Consider the following 17,806-nt stretch of genomic DNA (forward strand, 5'->3'; position numbering starts at 1 on the left):
ATTTCAGGCTCCAGGAAGAAAGGAATGCAATTAATTGAACATAGAGGAATCCAGAACTCAGATACACTACAAGTTCTTCCGGAAGGATGACAAGAGACTTAAAAACAGCTGAATGAACAATAAACCCAACAATTAGACTTGTGTTTTGGTTTCTCCTTTCCTGGAAAGAGCACTGTAGGGAATGCTGTCTCATTACTACTATATAACCAAGGATGGGGGTTCAGGGGCAGTGCAAAGATCCTAGCACATGGCCACAGCATCCCTCAAAACAGGTCTGGACAGCTTGTTCAAGCCTATGAAGTTGAATGAATACCAGTGAAAGGTAGACCTCAAGAATATTGCTTCCATGTAGATGAGATGTATTTTCATGTCCATTTTTTAACTGAAACAGCATAACCTTATTCTATCAAAATTCTCCAAAACTGCAAAGGTTTTACCTGTCAAATAAGGAAAGCACTTAATAACAATGTCTCATATTTTCAGAGCATTCTTTGTAATCGATTCCTACATACTTCTTGTCTCCCAAACACCTATATTTATCTCTATCTACTTTTCAGTGTATAGGTTTGTGTTTACATGACTTTTATTTTTCACAACCAAAAGACATTAGGATAATGAAAAAGCAAATGACTAAATTATAGGATCTGAAAGTTGTCTTACATTTGGAATCATCTCACAGAGACTCTGAACTAAAAGTTATCTGCTGAGATTGCTGAGTAAGCTCCTGTTGCAATCTTCTTGCAGAACAAGCTTATAGCAGATCTTGTGTTCTGCTCCAGAAGGAAAAAAAAATGTTTAATGCAAGTTAGACTAAACCATTCTGGTACTTTCTCCAGGACCATCACACAGAGCAAAATTCTTCCTATGGGAGAGGGGGGGATCTGTAAGTTTTATAAGGTTATTTGCAAAATTTTGTGCCATATATATTTTCCCCCTGGGTTAGTCTCAAGAAATCTGAGACTGACAATGGTTAAAAACAACTGCTTACTGAGCCAGAATATAGCCATTATGATTCAACTTCCTGTAACTTAGTGTTAAAATAAGAAAACATCTAAGAAAGCTCCACATATACATTAGGTATCTGGGCCATGCTTTTCAAACTTAGAGACAGCTCTTCCCCAGACACAGCTCATTACCATCATCCAGCTTTCCCAGAGAGTAAGCCTTGTCAGAAGCTCCTCACCTATGGTGCTGGTCTTTTTTTTATAAGTCCTCGCTTTAGAAAGTATATTAATGTTTAATTCTTGTTCCAGAATGCAGCGTGCCATCCACCATCCCTCTTTTTTTTGGCTATACCCATGGCATGTGGAAGTTCCTGGGTCAGGGATCAAACCTGCACCACGGCAGTGACAACACCAGATCCTATAACTGCTAGGCCACCACGGAACACCAGCAGTGTGCTTCTTTGCCAAGAGAGGGAAGAGATTTTTGTAAGACACATTTGTAGGGATACAACAGGGATAGGCCACTTGTAGACATTCTAGGGAATGGCAGGCAGCCAGATTCATACATTAAGAAACCCCACAGAAAACTTTGGCCCATTACTGCCCAGAGTAAAGGACCTGTGTGACATCTGGTCCAGAAACAGGATTATTTCCCAAGTATGAGCCATGGTCATCACCTCATCCTATATGTGGCATTAAGCTTCCTTGGGGAACATATGGGCCTCAGGAGGTAGCAGATCCTTGACCTCAAGCTCTTTTGAGGTAGGAAAGGGACCTATATTACTTTTTATATTCCCTACACCCACATTCAACACATATATTTTAGAATGGAACAAATATCATTAGCTATAACCTATAAGGAGCACCTTTTTAGCAAGTAAGACAAAGGGTGTGGGCAGTAGTGAGCCAACAGAACATCCAAAGATGATAGAGAAATGATGGGATTAAAAATGAGATCTGAAACAGAAGAGACCAAGCAGAGGTGGTAAATACTGGCACTTCTTATACAATTGCTAAAAATGAGTCAGCAAGCACTAGGCCAAGCTTAACTGCCAATAAAACAAATAAAATAGATAATTTAAGGGGAGCAGCTCTACTAAGTACAACATGCTTATCAACACTCGCATTTACACCTTCCTGTAAGCATCACTTATCCTGCAACAAGATGCTTTAATGACAAAGTTTAATAGGCCTGGTTTCCCTTGTTAAAAGGACAGAAGGCAAAGAGGAAATTCAAAATTAGTACTGGAATTTTACTCAGAAAGACTGGAGAAGATGAAGACACTCCTTTCAAAAGGAGAAATTTGCCAAAAAACGTAACCATCTACCACAAGGTGGTTCTACTTGTTTCTGGCTATTAGGGGAGGTTGGCCAATGGGAATACCATGGTTCCTATTCAATTCAGGAAATTCATTCATGGAACCTAGGCTGAGACTCTGTTCTACCTCTCTTCCTTGAGGGGAACTGAGGTTTCAGTCCAGCTTCACCTGGGCAGAGAGCCCAGTTCCTAAGGCTCAGCTTGTAACTTTCTCCACAGGTTCTCTGTTTCTGGTCATGCTCAATTTTAATCTAAAATATTGAATTCAACATTTCTATGTGCCTGGAGTAAAATATGAGAAGTTTGGCTTATGATCAATCTATCATCTTTATCTGAAAATACAACATCTCCATGGAGTACCATGGATTTTTACTTTTGCATAACAACATTCAATAGGGGAAAATAGAATCATGATTCAGCCTCTGATTACAGCTTGTTCAAATCTTGAAAGCAGCATGATTAAAAGCCATGCATTCACATGAGACACTGTGCTAAGCATTTAGTGAATAGTGAATAAGACAGACACAGTCCCTGTGCAATAATACATTATTGGAGACAAAAAGTTAATGTGACCACTAGTGAGCTGTAACTTCCAGGAGTTAATACAATCATCTTTGATGGGGGCGGGGTGAACAATGAGCTTTAGAGCCAAAAGCCAAAAAAAACTAGAAAAAATTCTGATTCTATATTTAGTTATATAGGTCACAGATGCAGCTCAGATCTAGATCCAGTGTTGTTGTGGCTGTGGCACAGACCTGCAGCTGCAGCTCTGATCTGACCCCTACCCCTGTGATCTTTCATATGCAACAGGTGCAGTCATAAAAAGAAAATTAAAAAAAAAAAACTTGAAACAAAGGACAATGAAAACACAGCCATATAAAATCAATTGGATACCAAAAGGAGTTCTTAGTGGAGAGTTCATTAGAATATAAGACTGCCTAAAAAAAAAAATCTCAAATCAGCACCTTAACCTGACACCTATAAGAATCAGAAAAAGAAGAACAAACAAAATCTAAAGTCAGCATTAGGAAAGAAATAATAAAGATCAGAGAGAAAATAAATAAAACAGAGGTTAAACACAATAGAATAAAATAAAACAGCTGGTTCTTTGAAAGTGTAAACAAACTTGATAAATCACTGGGCAGGCTCACCAAGAAGAGAAAGAGGATGCAAATAAGTAAGAAATGAAAGAGGAGAAACAACAATTGATACCACAGAAATACAAAAAAAAAAAAAAATAGAATAATATGAACCACTCTATCCCAACAAACTGGGCAACCTAGAAGAAACAGACAAGTTTCTAGAAATATACCACCCACCAAAACTGAACCAAAAAAAAAAATTTGAACAGACTTATCACTAGAAGTGAAAGTGAATCTGTAATTTAAAAAAAAAAAACTCTCAGGAACTCTGTTTAGTCAATTATCATGGAACACATAATGTGAGAAAAAATGTATATACATGTATGTGTAACTGGGTCCATGCTGTGCAGTAGAAAAAGAAAAAAAAAATATATATATATAAAGGGGAAAAAAAAACCTCTCTACAGGAGTTCCCTTCATGGCTCAGTGGTTAACGAACCCAACTAGTATCCATGAGGACACTCATGGATACTCGGTTTGATCCCTGGCCTTGCTTAGTGGGTTAAGGATATGGCATTGCCATGAGCTGTGGTGTAGGTCACAGACTTGGCTCAGACCCCGCATTGCTGGGGCTGTGGCTGGCAGCTCTGATTCAACCCCTAGCCTGGGAACTTCCATAGGCTGCGAGTGCAGCCCTAAAAAGACAAAAGACAAAAAAACAAAGACAAACACACACACAAAAAAACCCTGCAAACAGAAATCCAGGAGTAGATGGTCTCACTGGAAAATACTACCAAACATACAAAGAAGAACTTACACTGATCCTTCTCAAACTCTTCCAAAAGACTGAAAAGGAGAGGGTATTCACAAAGTTATTCTATGTAGGCACCATCACTTTGATACTAAAACCAAAGACAATACCAAAAAAGAAAATTACAAAGAAATCACATTATCTTTGATAAATAAAGATGCAGAAATTCTCAACAAAATATTAGCAAGCCAAATTGAACAACACATAAAACAAGATCATACACCAAGATCAAGTTGGGTTCATCCCAGGATCACAAGGAAGGTTCAACATATATAAATCAATGTGATATACCACATCAACAAAAGAAAAAACAAAAACCAAATGATCATCTCAAGAAATGCCAAAAAAGCATTTGATAAAATTCAACACTCATTCAGGATAAGAACTATCACCATAGTAGATAGAGAGGGAACATATCTCAACATATTAAAGCTATTTATGACAAACCCACAGCCAACATAATACTCAATGGTAAAAAGCTGAAAGCCTTCCCACTAAAACCTGGAAAAAGACAAGGATGCCCACTCTCACCACGTCTATTCACTATAGTATTGGAAGTCCTAGCCAGAGCAACCAGACAAGAAAAAGAAATAAGGCATATGGGATTAGCAGATACAAACTACTATAAAGAAAATAAACAATGAGGTCCTACTGTATAGCACAGGGAACTATATTCAATATTCTGCGATAAACCATAATGGAAAAGAACATGAAAGAATATGTATGTATAACTGGATCACTTTGTTTTACTCTAGAAACTATCCAAATTAGAAGGGGAGAGGTAAAATTGTCATTATATGCAGATGACATCATACTATAGAAAAAAATCTCATCAAGCACAGGATCAAAAACTTATAGAACTGAGTATCTCATTTCTAAACATAAAACTATACATTTTGCAGTGCTAAAGTTAGTTTTTCTGCTACATGCAACATGATACAACATAGTGTCTAAAATAGTGCTAACCTTAAAATAATGTCATTACGCAGATCAATTTTAAATCTAATCATGAATTAATACAGGACCCTAAGTGTGTTATTTGGGTGATGAAACAGTCTAATCAGTTTTACAGACAGCTTTTTAAATGTGACTTAAAGGAAAAGCTAAAAGACACTTCCAAAGTAATAGCTTTTCAGCTGCATTTTCGTCAAAGATATAATTTTACATCCTTTTGAGAAGGCTTTCTATAACACTGGAGGAGTAAGAGGTAAAAACTCCACATGCACAAAATTTAAAAGCTTAAATGTTTAGGAAGTGGAAACTGGACTTCTTTTTAACGGAATCAAAATTGGTTACATTTTGTTGAAGTATTTGGACAAATGTTAGGAACCAGAGTATCCGTTGTGGCTAAATGGGTTAAGAGCCCGACATAGTGCTTGTGAGGATGCAGGTTCAGTCCCTAGACTTGCTCAGTGGGCTAAGGATACAGCATTGCCATGAGCTGTTGTGTAGGTTGTAGATGTAGCTCGGATCTGGCATTGCAGTGCTATGGTATAGGCCAGCAGCTGTAGCTCCGATTGGACACCTAGCCTAGGAACTTCCATATGATGCAGGTAAAAAATAAAAATATTTTTAAAAGGGGGAAAAAAGGGAAAAAATGGTAAGAACCTAATAAAAATGTTAGTTAATCAAATTTGAGAGTATCTTCACATAGGTGGAACAATTTTTACCCAGTTTACTTCCATAAGTGATTTTTCGGAAGGCTTACGCAAAGTCACTTATGCATGAATATCCCCAAAATATGAAGTAAAAACCATACAGCATGAGAGAATAATGAAGATCCATGAATGCTGTCCCTCTGCTTTGGGTTACCCTTTGCTCTGTACTTCCTTAGAGTCAAGTGAGACACATGTTCCCATTCTTTGTTAAAAGAAACTTTCCCTGATACTTAATTCTCAAATTAATGGGCCCTATGCATTTTTACATGGAGACCACCAAACAACATATGGATAATGCCCCAAATTTTTTTTTTGAAGAGCTCCAGATGCATCACTTATTTGGCCATTTCTTAAAAAATAACAAACACAAAAACGAAAACCAAGGGCATAATATTAAGAGGTAATTTTACAAAGATATTTCTGCTGTCAGGCAAGCAAGTAAGGGATATCATTTTCTTTTCCATGGGAGAGGGGTGTTTTTAAATTTGTGAGGAAGATATAATAACTGGACAGAAGTTCTGCAGGGGAGCTGCAGGCACGCAGGTGTTTGGTGCTGTTGACAGGCGATTTCACTGGCAGAACTGTGTGGATATATAAACGGAGTGGCAGCATAGGCTGGGCATGGAAGACGTTTTTATATTCCCGGTCGTCACTTGCTGTACTGAACTCATTTCTTTTAATAACCAATCAAACCTCTCATAATAGAAATCTGGGCTGAAATGTCCAACAGCTGGCTAAGGACCCATTATTTCAAACTGGCTGAGTGGAGGCGTGTCATCCCCAGGATGCATTTTCTAACACACGGCATACAGTGCACAGCTGAGAAAACAGAGCTTTCAGAGTCAAAGGCGTGATGGCTAGCACGTCTGACTTCATTTAGTCTCAGCTGACAGAAAAGTGAACATAAAAATGAAGTGTGTATACAGATACATTTCTCATTTGGGTCTCTCTGTATGTATTCTAATATGGTGGAATGTCTATACTGAAGCAGCAGTCTTAAATAAGTTCATTTGGCTATGTGTCTGTGTATATGCACATAATATACACATACATACACGCATCTCATTCAATGAATTAAATACTTAAGAGCCATATGCCCAGTGATAAAAATGTCTCCAGAACTCTGTTTAAGGTACTGTGTTACCAATCTTGTCAGCTGCTTTCGGTGCCTGCCTGGTTACCTCTCAATTAGGGAAGCTTTAGGATGCAGAACTGTTACTACGCATTGGTCCTACTGTCTTTCTTCCATCCTGAGGCTTTAAGCCACTGACCATTGCTGATAACACTAGCTCAAATTCTACTTGATTCTATATCTAAAAATGTGTTATACAAGAACATGTTCATTGGTATCATTCTGAAATAAGAGGGCATTTTAAAACCAACAACAAACTACATGCAAGGGCAAAAGAGTATCATATTGACTTTTGCATAGTCACAAAATCCAGAGCAAATTATTCAAAGCACTCTCTGGAAGCTGACAAGCTTATAAAAGCAATCCTAATAAAAAATTTCTACATTCTGCATATATAACAAAGTTATAACATGTCACTTGCTCTATAAATTGTCACTATTACCACTAGGAGCAGAAGGAAATGTACATATATAAAGATATATATGTGCATAATTTTATATTCCCAGAGGAAACAGAAAAATTATGTACATTAAATAGTGTTTTAATTGCAACATGAAAAATGACATTTAAGCAATAGCTCACAATCCCACAAGGGTAAAGTCAAGTGTAAATGCTGCCTACTATAGGGGAAGAATGGCCTTGAGAGGCTCTCAGGCCTGGATACAAATTCTGACCTTGTCATTAGTCAGATCTACTACCTCTGGCTGATCCCTCTATACTCTTAGACTATTTCTCCATCAGTAAAACAGAAATACTAAAAATCATTTTGTAGAGTTTTGTGGAATTAAAGGAGAATGAGTAAGTCCCTACCCACTGCTATTTTGCCAAATTATTAAATGGATTAAAAAGCTAAACATAGAGATTTATGGTCCTCAATGAATTAATATCACCTGAAATCATTACAATTATGCCATATCCAGCTAGACTTGAGATCAAAATTCAATATACATATTTGCAGCTCTCAAATGTTATGATTATCTGAACATTTATGAGAGAAGAATATAAAATTCCTCTGACAAGCAATTTTAAGAAAACTACCCTAGAATATATGTGGGAACAGTACTGAAGCCTCAGTGGAGCATTTTCATTTATCTTCTTTCTGATAAATCTATATTCTTTTGTTTATGCTCATGAATAATGGGAGGTTCTCATAAAGTTTGCTTTAAAAAGCAACATGTGCTCTCACATGTGTTATTATCTTGTATTTCCCACTCTTCTTTAAAAGCCTAGTTCCAATATTTCTCACTCATGAACACACGATCTCCCCAAGCTATCCTAAAAGGGTGAAGCTTTCCCTTCTTGCTCCTTCAACTCCACCCTCCAACCTCTCCCACCCTGCTCTGGCCCTGGGAAGCCGAGCTATGAAGACAAAGTACACAAGTTTCTTTCCTGCTGGCTTCCAATTTGGTGTTGCCAATGGTAGGAACTGGCAGATTGGAGGCTGGGAAGAGATTGAGACCAGGGTATTTACTCCCCTAACTCCCAACCAGGCTGTTATCATGTTCCTCAGCTCCCATCCCATCAGCTGACTCCACAACTACCTTTTCTTGGGTATTGCTAAACTTTTTACCTTATCCTTTAAACCTGTGCAGTAGAAATGGCTTCCCTCTGTTGCTAACCCTAGAGGCTGGGACCGTCTCTTGATGATTTCCCTAATCTAGACTACACCTTTGTAAACCACCCCTTATTCATTTTCTCAAATAACACCAGTATTAATATGCCATCTGGTTCCCACCAGGACCCTGACTAAGCCTTGAATCCAGGCTTGAAGTACCCAGTAAAGAGCCATATTGAACCAAACAACAGAACTTGCTGTTACAGCAGGAACAGTTGCAGTGAATAAACAGTACTCTTTACTGAGAAAGCACTAACTGCAATTGTTACTCTTAGGTCATAGAAAACTAACAATTGCATCAATGCTATAAACCAATCAAGGTAAGAATGAAAGCATTAAAAGGGGAGGGGGAGGGAGTGGGATGGATTTAGAATTTGGGGTTAAGAGATGCAAACTATTGCCTTTGGAATGGATAAGCAATGAGATCCTGCTGTATAACACTGGGAACTAGAACTAGTCACTTACGATGGAGCATGATAATGTGAGAAAAAAGAATGTATACGTGCATGTGTAACTGGGTCATCTTGCTATAGAGTAGAAAATTGACAGAACTCTGTAAACCAGCTATAATGGAAAAAATACAAATCATTATTAAAAAAAAAGAATTAAAGCATTAGAAAGAAAATGAGAATACTAACCAGAAGATAAATCTCACTAAATAATATTTTAATCACATGAAAATATCACAAGCCCACCAAAAATCCAGGTTTTTTTGCTCCTAACATCACTAAAGAACATCATTAAACAAGGGGGAGGGGAGGGAGGAGAGAGGCACAAAATTCCTGAAACTCAATAAAAGAGCTGAGAAAAATGAACACATTATTATGAACCACTGAAGCTTTAGTGTATTCAAGGTTATACTCTGCATCATAAAACCTAATACATATCTGCACAGAAATGTACATTTATTTAAATATAATAAGTTCACTGAGTGGAGTGGCCGAGATGGCAGAGAAGAAAGTCCCTGAGCTTACCTCCTCTCAGGAGAACACAAAAATCACAAATATCTGCAGAAAAGCAATGAAAAAGACTGGAACCTACCAGAAAAGATCTACAACTAAGACATAAAGAAAGAACCACAACAAAACAAGTAGGAGGGGCTGACTTGAGATATCATCAGTTCCCATACCCTCATATTGATGACCCATAAACTGGAGAATAACACTACAGAGGAGAGATTTCTGAGCACCAGCTCAGGTTCCTCAGCCTGAGGATCCTGCACCAAGAAGAGGAGCACCCAGAGCTCTGAAGGCCAGCAGGGCTTAATTTTAGGAGCCCCATAGGGCTGGAGAAAATAAAGACTTCACCTTAAAGGGCAAGGGTCCTTAAAGGGTCCACACAAAATCTCATGCACACCAGGACCCAGGCAAAAGCAGTAATTTGATAAGAACCTGGGCCAGACATACCTGCTGGTTTTGGAGAGTCTACTGGACATGTGGCTGCAGCTCAGGCTGGTGGAAGTCATATTTGGGAGCATTCCACTGGTGATCAATGATGCTGGCTGCTGCTATCTTGGCTCATTAGCACTAAAACCTGGCCCTACCTAACAGCCTTTAGGTACCAGTCCTGGGTTGCCTCACGCCAAAAAACTAACTGGGTGTGTATATGGCCCCATCCGTCAGCATATAGGCTGCCTTAAGACTTTATGAGTCCAGAGCTGCCTCTGCAAATGACCCTTTCCACCAGAGGGCCAAGACCCAGTTCCACCCTCTAGTGGGCAGGCACTGGCCCTTCTCTCCAGGAAGGCTGTACTGGCCTCTAGATCACCCATACTCACTAGAGGGCAGACACCAAAAGCAAGAAAACTACAATCTTTATCCTGGGACCAGCTGGGCCTTTGCTTTTTCCACTGGCAGGCCAAAGCAAACACTGGGACACCCCAGGCCCCATATTCAACTATATCAGGAACTGTCCCCATTCCCCCAACACATACCCTCAGCAATTTGAAATAAGCTATGGGATCCCTAGGCCCTGCAGCCAGATTATGGTAAATAGCTCTGTCTACCATTAGTCTGACACTAACTCTAGGATTTGACTTCACCTGCCAGTGGGTGGGCAACAGCCCTAGAGTACTCAGGACCCTGAATGTGCCCACCAATGAGCCAGCACTGGCCCCAGAACCCACTTATATTCTTCAGCCAACCACCTCATGGCCATATCCCACTAAAAAGCAGCCAGCAGTATCCATACAAGGCAAAGTCTAGCAACCAACTAGGGCCAGTGAAACCTACCAGACTGCCCAGATACCTCACCACAACAGAAGGACCCACAAAGCCCTCTTCTGGGGAACGCTTAGAGCATCTAGCTTGGATGATGAGAGGGGAGTGAAATGCTGGGACTCATAGGATGCCTCCTACAGAAGTTCACTTTTCCAAGGTTGAGAAATGTAACCAAACAACCATACACATAAAAATACAAATAGCAACTTAGAAAAAAATGAGGCAGCAGAGGAATATGTTCCAGATGAAGGAACAAGATAAAACCCCAGAAAAAAGAACTAAATGAAGTAGATATAGGCAACTTATCTGAGAAAGAGTTCAGAGTAAGGATAGTGAAGATAATCAAAGAACTCAGGATGCACAGAGTGAGAAATTAGAAAGTATTAACAAACAAAATATATGAAGAACAACCAAACAGAGATGAAGAATACAATAACTGAAATGAAAAATACACTTGAGGGAATCAATAGTGGACTAAATGATACAGAAGAATGAATGGATCAATAAGTTGGAAGACAGAGTAGTGGAAATCACTGCCATTGAACAGAAAAAAATAATGTAAAGAAGTGAGGACAGTTTAAGAAACCTCTGGGACAACATCAAGCCTATAATGCAAACTAATATTTGCATTAGAGGTCCCAGAAGAAGAGGAGAGAAAAAGGGTCTGAGAACATATTTGAAGACATAATAGCTGAAAACTTCCCTGGGAAAGCAAACAGTCAATTGAGGAAGCACAGAGAATCTCATACAGGATTAACCCATAGAAGAACACACCAAGACACACTGTAATTAAAATGTTAAAAATAAAAAGAGAATATTAAAAGCAGCAAGAGTAAAGCAACAAATAACACACAAGGGAATGAACTCCCATAAGGTTATTGGCTGATTTTTCAACAGAAATCCTGCAGGCCAGAACAGAGTAGCATGACATGTTTAAAGTGATAAAAGGGAAAAACCTATAATGAAGAATACCCTGTAAGAATCACATTCAGGTTTTATGAAGAAATCAAAATTTCACAAACAAGCAAAAGCTAAAAGAATTCAGCACTGCCAATTTAGCTTTACAAGAAATGTTAAGGGAATTTCCCTAAGCAAAAGAAGAAAAGGCCACAACTAGAAATATGAAAATTACAGAAGTGAAAAAGCACATCAGTAAAGGCAAACATACAAGAAAGATACGAACTCATCTACACCCAAAGCTACTTGGGAGGTTAAAAGACAATAGTAGTAAAATCATCTGTGTACACAATAAGCAGTTGAAGGATGCCAAATCAATCAGGCGTAAAATATGATGTCAAAAATAGTAACTCTGAGAGGAAGAGAGTACAAATGCAGAGTTTTTTTTCTTCTATTTTGGCCACACCCACAGCATGTTGTAGTTCTCAGGTCAGCAACCCCAGATACTGCACTAACAACACTGGATCTTTAACCCATTGCACCATAAGAGAACTCCTAAATTCAGTGTTTAAACATGAACTTGAATTTAAGAGATTGGCAACTTAAAACAATCATGTATATATACAGACTGCTATATAAAAATCCATGGTAACCACAAACCAAAATTCCATAATAGATATATACACACACAAAAAAAATGAATCTAAACATAACACTAAAGATAGTCATAAAATCACAAAGAGAAGAGAGTAAAAGAAAGGGGAAAATTGCCCCTTTTAAACAATTTTTTAATGGCAATAAGAACAATCATGTTGATAACTACCTTAAATATTAATGGACTAAACACTCCAACCAAAAGATTGGCTTAATGGATACAAAAAACAAGACTTGTATATAGGCTGCCTACAAGAGACTCATTTCAGATCTAGGGACACATACAGACAGAAAGTGAAGAGATGGAGAGAGGTATTCCATATAAATGGAAATCAAAAGAAAGCCAGAATAGCAATACTTATATCAGGCAAAAGATATTTTAAAATAAAGACTGTTACAAGAGACAAAGAAGGTTACTATATGATGATTAAGGGATCAATCCAAGAATTGTAAATATATAAGCACCAAACACAGGAGCACCTAAATATATGAGGGAAATGATAACGGCCATAAAAGAAGAAATCAACAATAACACTATAATAGTGGGGGAATTTAACACTATACTTACATTAATGGAAAGGTCATCAAGACAGAAAATTAGTAAGGAAACACAGGCCTTAAATAACACATTAGACCAAATGGACAAAATTGATATTTATAGAGCATTCCATCTGAAAGCAGCAGAAAACACATTCAAATGTACATGGAATATACTCTAGAATAAATCACATGCTAGGCTACAAAACGAGCCTTGGTAACTTAAAAAAAAAATGAAATCAAGCCTCTTTTCAGACCACAATGCTGTGAGATTAGAAATCAATTTCAAGAAAAAAAAAACTGCAAAAACCACAAACACGTGGAGGCTAAATATTATGCTGGGGAAAAAAAAAAAAAACAATGGATTGATGAGTATATCAAAGAGGAATTCAAAAAACACCTAAAGACAAATGAAAACACAGCAATCCAATATCCATGTGATTCAGTAAAAGTAGTTCTAAGATAGGGAACAAGAAAAATCTACACACCCTAATCTTACACCTAAAGAAACTAGAGAAAGGATAATAAACACAACCCAGTATTGGTAGAATAGAGTAAAACATAAAGATCAGAGCAGAAATCAATGAAGCAGAGACTGAAAAAAAAAAACAATATACAGGATCAATGAAACTAAAGGCTGGTTCTTGGAAGAAATAAACAAAATTGATAGAGCTTTAGCCAGACTCATAAAGGAAAAAAAAAAGGGGAGAGGACACAAATCAATAAAATTGCAAATGAAAAAGGAGAATTTGCAATTAACACCATAGAAATAAAATGGATCATAACAGACTACTATGAATAAGTATATGCCAATAAAATGGACAACCTAGGAGATATGGGCAAATTCTTAGAAAGGTAAAATCTCCCAAGACTGAACCAGAAAGAACTAGAAAATATGAGCAGACCAATTACCAGTAATGAAACTGAATCAGAAATTTAAAACTTCCAACAATCAAAAGTCTAGGACCAGAAGGCTTCACAAGTGAATTCTACCAAACATTTAAAGAGTTATACCTATCCTTCTGAAAAAAAATGGCAGAGGAAGGAACACTTTCAAACTCATTCTATGAGGTCACCATCCACCCTGATACCAAAACCACACAAAGATGTCATACACAAAAATAAAATTACAGGACAGTATCACTGATGAACATAGATGCAAAAATTCTCACAAAATATTAGCAAGCCAAATTCAATAACACATTAAAAGAATCATACACCATAATCAAATAGAATTTATCCTAGGGATGCAAGTTTTTTTCAATATCTGCAAATCAATCTATGTGATGCACATGAACAAATTAAAGTATAAGAACCATAAGATCATTGCAGTAGATGCAATTTTGATAAAATTCAACATCCATTTATGATGAAAACTCTATAGGAAGTGGGCAATGCTCATTGAACATAAATCAATAAAGACCAGGTATGAAAAACTCATGCCTAATATCATACTCAATGTGAAAAGCTGATAGCATTTTCTCTAAGATCAGGAACAAGATAAGGATGCCCATTCTCGCCACTTTTACTTGACACATTTTTGGTAGTCCTAATCATAGGAATCAGAGAAGAAAAACAAAAGGAATCCAAATTGGAAAAGAAGTAAAACTGTCACTGTTTGGAGATCACGTGACACTATACATATAAAATCCTAAAGATACCAACAGAAAACTACTAGAGCTCATCAATGAATTCAGTAAAGTTGCAGGATACAAAAGTAATACACATAAATCTCTTGCATTTCTATATACTAACAATGAAAGATCAGAAAGGGAAATTAAGGAAACAATCCCATTTACCATTATATCAAAACAAATAAAATGCCTAGAAATTAACCTACCTAAGGAGGCAAAAGACCTGTGCACTGAAAACTCTAAGATGTTGATGCAAAAAGTTGAAGATGACACAAACATATGGGAAGATATATGCTGTTCTTGAACTGGAAGAATAAATATTGTTAAAATGACTATATTACCCAAGGCCATCTACAGATGGAATGCAACCCCTTCAAAATACCAATGGAATTATTCACAGAACTAAAACAAATAATTAAAATCTGTATACAAACAAAGATTCCAAAAAGCCTAAACAATCTTGAGAAAGAACAGAGCTGGAAGAATCATGCTCCTTGACTCCAGACTATACTACAAAAGTACATTAATCCAAACAATATGATGCTGGTACAAAAGTATACACATAGGTCAATGGATTAGGATAGAAAGCCCAGAAATAAACCCACGTACCTAGGCTCAATTAAACTATGACAAAGGAGATAAGAATATATAATGGACAAAAGACAGTCTCCGCAATAAGTTGTGCTGGGAAAACTGGACAGCTACACATAAAAGAATGAAATTAAAACATTCCCTTACACCATATAGAAAAATGAACTGAAAATGGATCAAAGACCTAAAAGTAAGACTGAAACCATAAAACTCCTAGTGGAAAACACAGGCAGAACACTGACATAAATCACAACAGTATTTTTTTTAGATCCATCTCCTAAATAAAAGGAAATAAAAGCAAAAATAAACAAATGGGGCCTAATTAAACTTAAAAGCCTAGGCACAACAAAGTAAAACATTGACAAAATACAGACAACCTACAGAATAGGAGAAAATATTTGCAAATGATATGACCTTTTAAGAGAATAATATCCAGCATATATAAACAGTTCATACAATTCAACATCCAAAAAACCAAACAACCCAACTAAAAAGTGAGCAGAATCAAACATTTTTCCCAAGAGGATATACAGATGGCCAACAAGCACATGAAAAGATGCTCAACATCAATAATCATGAGGGAAATGCAAACCAAAACCATAATGAGATATCACCTGATTACCTGTCAGAATGGCTGTTATCAAAAAGAACACAAATAACAAATATAGGTGAGGATATGGAAAAAAGGGAACCCTCCTGTGCTGTTGGTGATAATGTAAACTAGTGTAACCACTGTGGAAAACAGTATGGAAATTTTTTGTTTTTTGTTTTTTTAAATAGAGCTACCATATGACCGAGAAATTCCAATTCCTCTCCAATATCCCCCCCCAAAAAAATAAATAAAACCAGTAATTTGAAAAGATACATGCACACCAATGTTTATAGCAGCATCATTTACAATTGCTATGACATGGAATATGGAAGCTACCTAAGTGTCCATCAGTAGATGAATGGATAAAGAAGTGGTACACAAACATACATACACACACACACACACACACACACACACACACACACACACACACGAGTACCACTCAGTCATAGAAAATAATGAAATTTTGTAATTTGCAACAAGCTCGATGGACTTGGAGGGCATTATTCTAATGAAATAAGTCAGAGAAAGAAATACTGCATGATATCACATACACATGGATTCTAAAAAAGACAATTAGTGAATATAACAAAAAAGAAGCAGACTCACAGGTGTAGAGAACTAACTAGTAATTACTGGGTCAGGGGGCCAATATGCGGTGGAGGAATGGGAGGTACAAATTAATGGGTTTAAGACAGGCTCAGTGATGGATTGCATAACACAGGGAATATGGTCAATATTTTTTGTTAATAATGTAAATGCAAATTCTTAAATTGTATAAAAATTTTTAAATAAAAATAAATTGAAAACCAGAATTTCATATTAATGTAATGGTGTTTTGCTCTGCTCTCCTTCCTTAAAAATCTCATATTTCAAGAAAAAACACTATGCTTTTATGTGACAATGGGCTTCTCACTTAAATTAAGGACTTTCTCCCAAAATGCCCTCTGGTTATTCTCTTGTTACCTTTCACTTTCCGCAGTCCCAAATCTTCCTATTGTGATAATCTCTCATTTGCCCAGAGAAGCCCCTTACTTCACCTTCCAAATTTACTTGTTCTCACCTTGCTTAATTTTCTTCTCTTCTTTCACTCACTGCTAACACCACTCAAGGACACCTGAAAGAGAAAAAAAAAAAAAAAGTTCAGCTTAAAATGTACATTGAATTCTCATCCATATTCTGTACCAATTTCCAGATCATAAAACTCCTTATTGGCAGAGAAGGTGTTTTATGATGATGCCTAAAATAGTCCCCTTTACCTTATGCTTAAAATAAAGCACACCTTGAATGTACTTTTTAAAGCAGTGGCATGCCATGATGGAAGTCAAAGAGGCCAAAAGAGGTGTTTCTTTTCTCTTCCCCATTTGTTAATGAACACAAAGATTCTTTTCCCTGAAAACACCTAAGAGAAAAGACAAGCTTAGGGATTTGGTAAGGGTAGCATCTGGAAAGTGAGGGGACTGATAAAGTGCCAGTGATCCTACTGAGTACCAGTGATCCTACTGATTATTCACAGTATGCTGGAATGTGGAGCTGACTGAAACTGTTGCCCAGCTCACATCATGAATGGCAAAGATGACTTCTGGGCCAAGAGTCCAATTCTGCTCCAACTCTGGGCTCCTGTCTTCCACTGTGGCCAACAGCCACTCCAGCAGCCAGCACGGTGCCTGCGCCTCAGGCTTCCATGCCTTACTAACTTTCGTCCTGTCCCCTCAGCTGCCCATCACCCTATGCACGGGTGACACTCAGCAAGGAATCGTTGAATATGCCCACATCAGGTTGACTTTACACACTCAATTCCGTTTGCAAAGTCCATTCCCCTGACTTTGATGATGACTAATTTCCATTTACCCTTTGGTGTCTAGGTTTGGACAGCTGGCAACCCATGGCTGTGCAGCCTCAAATGAGCACATTTACTACACCACATGACTCATCAGCAAAGAACTTTCCCATCTGAAATTAATCTTCCCCACATCCCTGTGAGGTAAGCACGGTGCACTCACCTTCAGGTTATAAGGGAGGAAATTGGATGAGGAGGTAACAAGCTGTGCCAAAGGTTATAAAGGGTGCCTGTGGGGTAATTAAGTCATTTTGCAGTCATGCCCGTTCAGTCTCCACCCGC

The 17,806-nt window shown here is 37.6% G+C and overlaps 1 protein-coding gene across 2 annotated transcripts in view; it reads right to left on the reverse strand.

The window, feature by feature from the left end:
• The window catches only part of LYPD6B (LY6/PLAUR domain containing 6B), a 221,993-nt gene that overhangs the window by 18,862 nt on the left and 185,325 nt on the right, over positions 1-17,806 (reverse strand). For both annotated transcript variants that reach the window (XM_047771963.1, XM_047771964.1), the window contains exon 2: positions 16,748-16,801. The gene's annotated coding sequence lies outside the window, so the exon portion shown is untranslated. The remainder of the gene's footprint in view (positions 1-16,747; positions 16,802-17,806) is intronic.

This window comes from Phacochoerus africanus, chromosome 3 (assembly GCF_016906955.1).
Source record: "Phacochoerus africanus isolate WHEZ1 chromosome 3, ROS_Pafr_v1, whole genome shotgun sequence".
NCBI classification, from domain to species: Eukaryota; Metazoa; Chordata; class Mammalia; order Artiodactyla; family Suidae; genus Phacochoerus; species Phacochoerus africanus.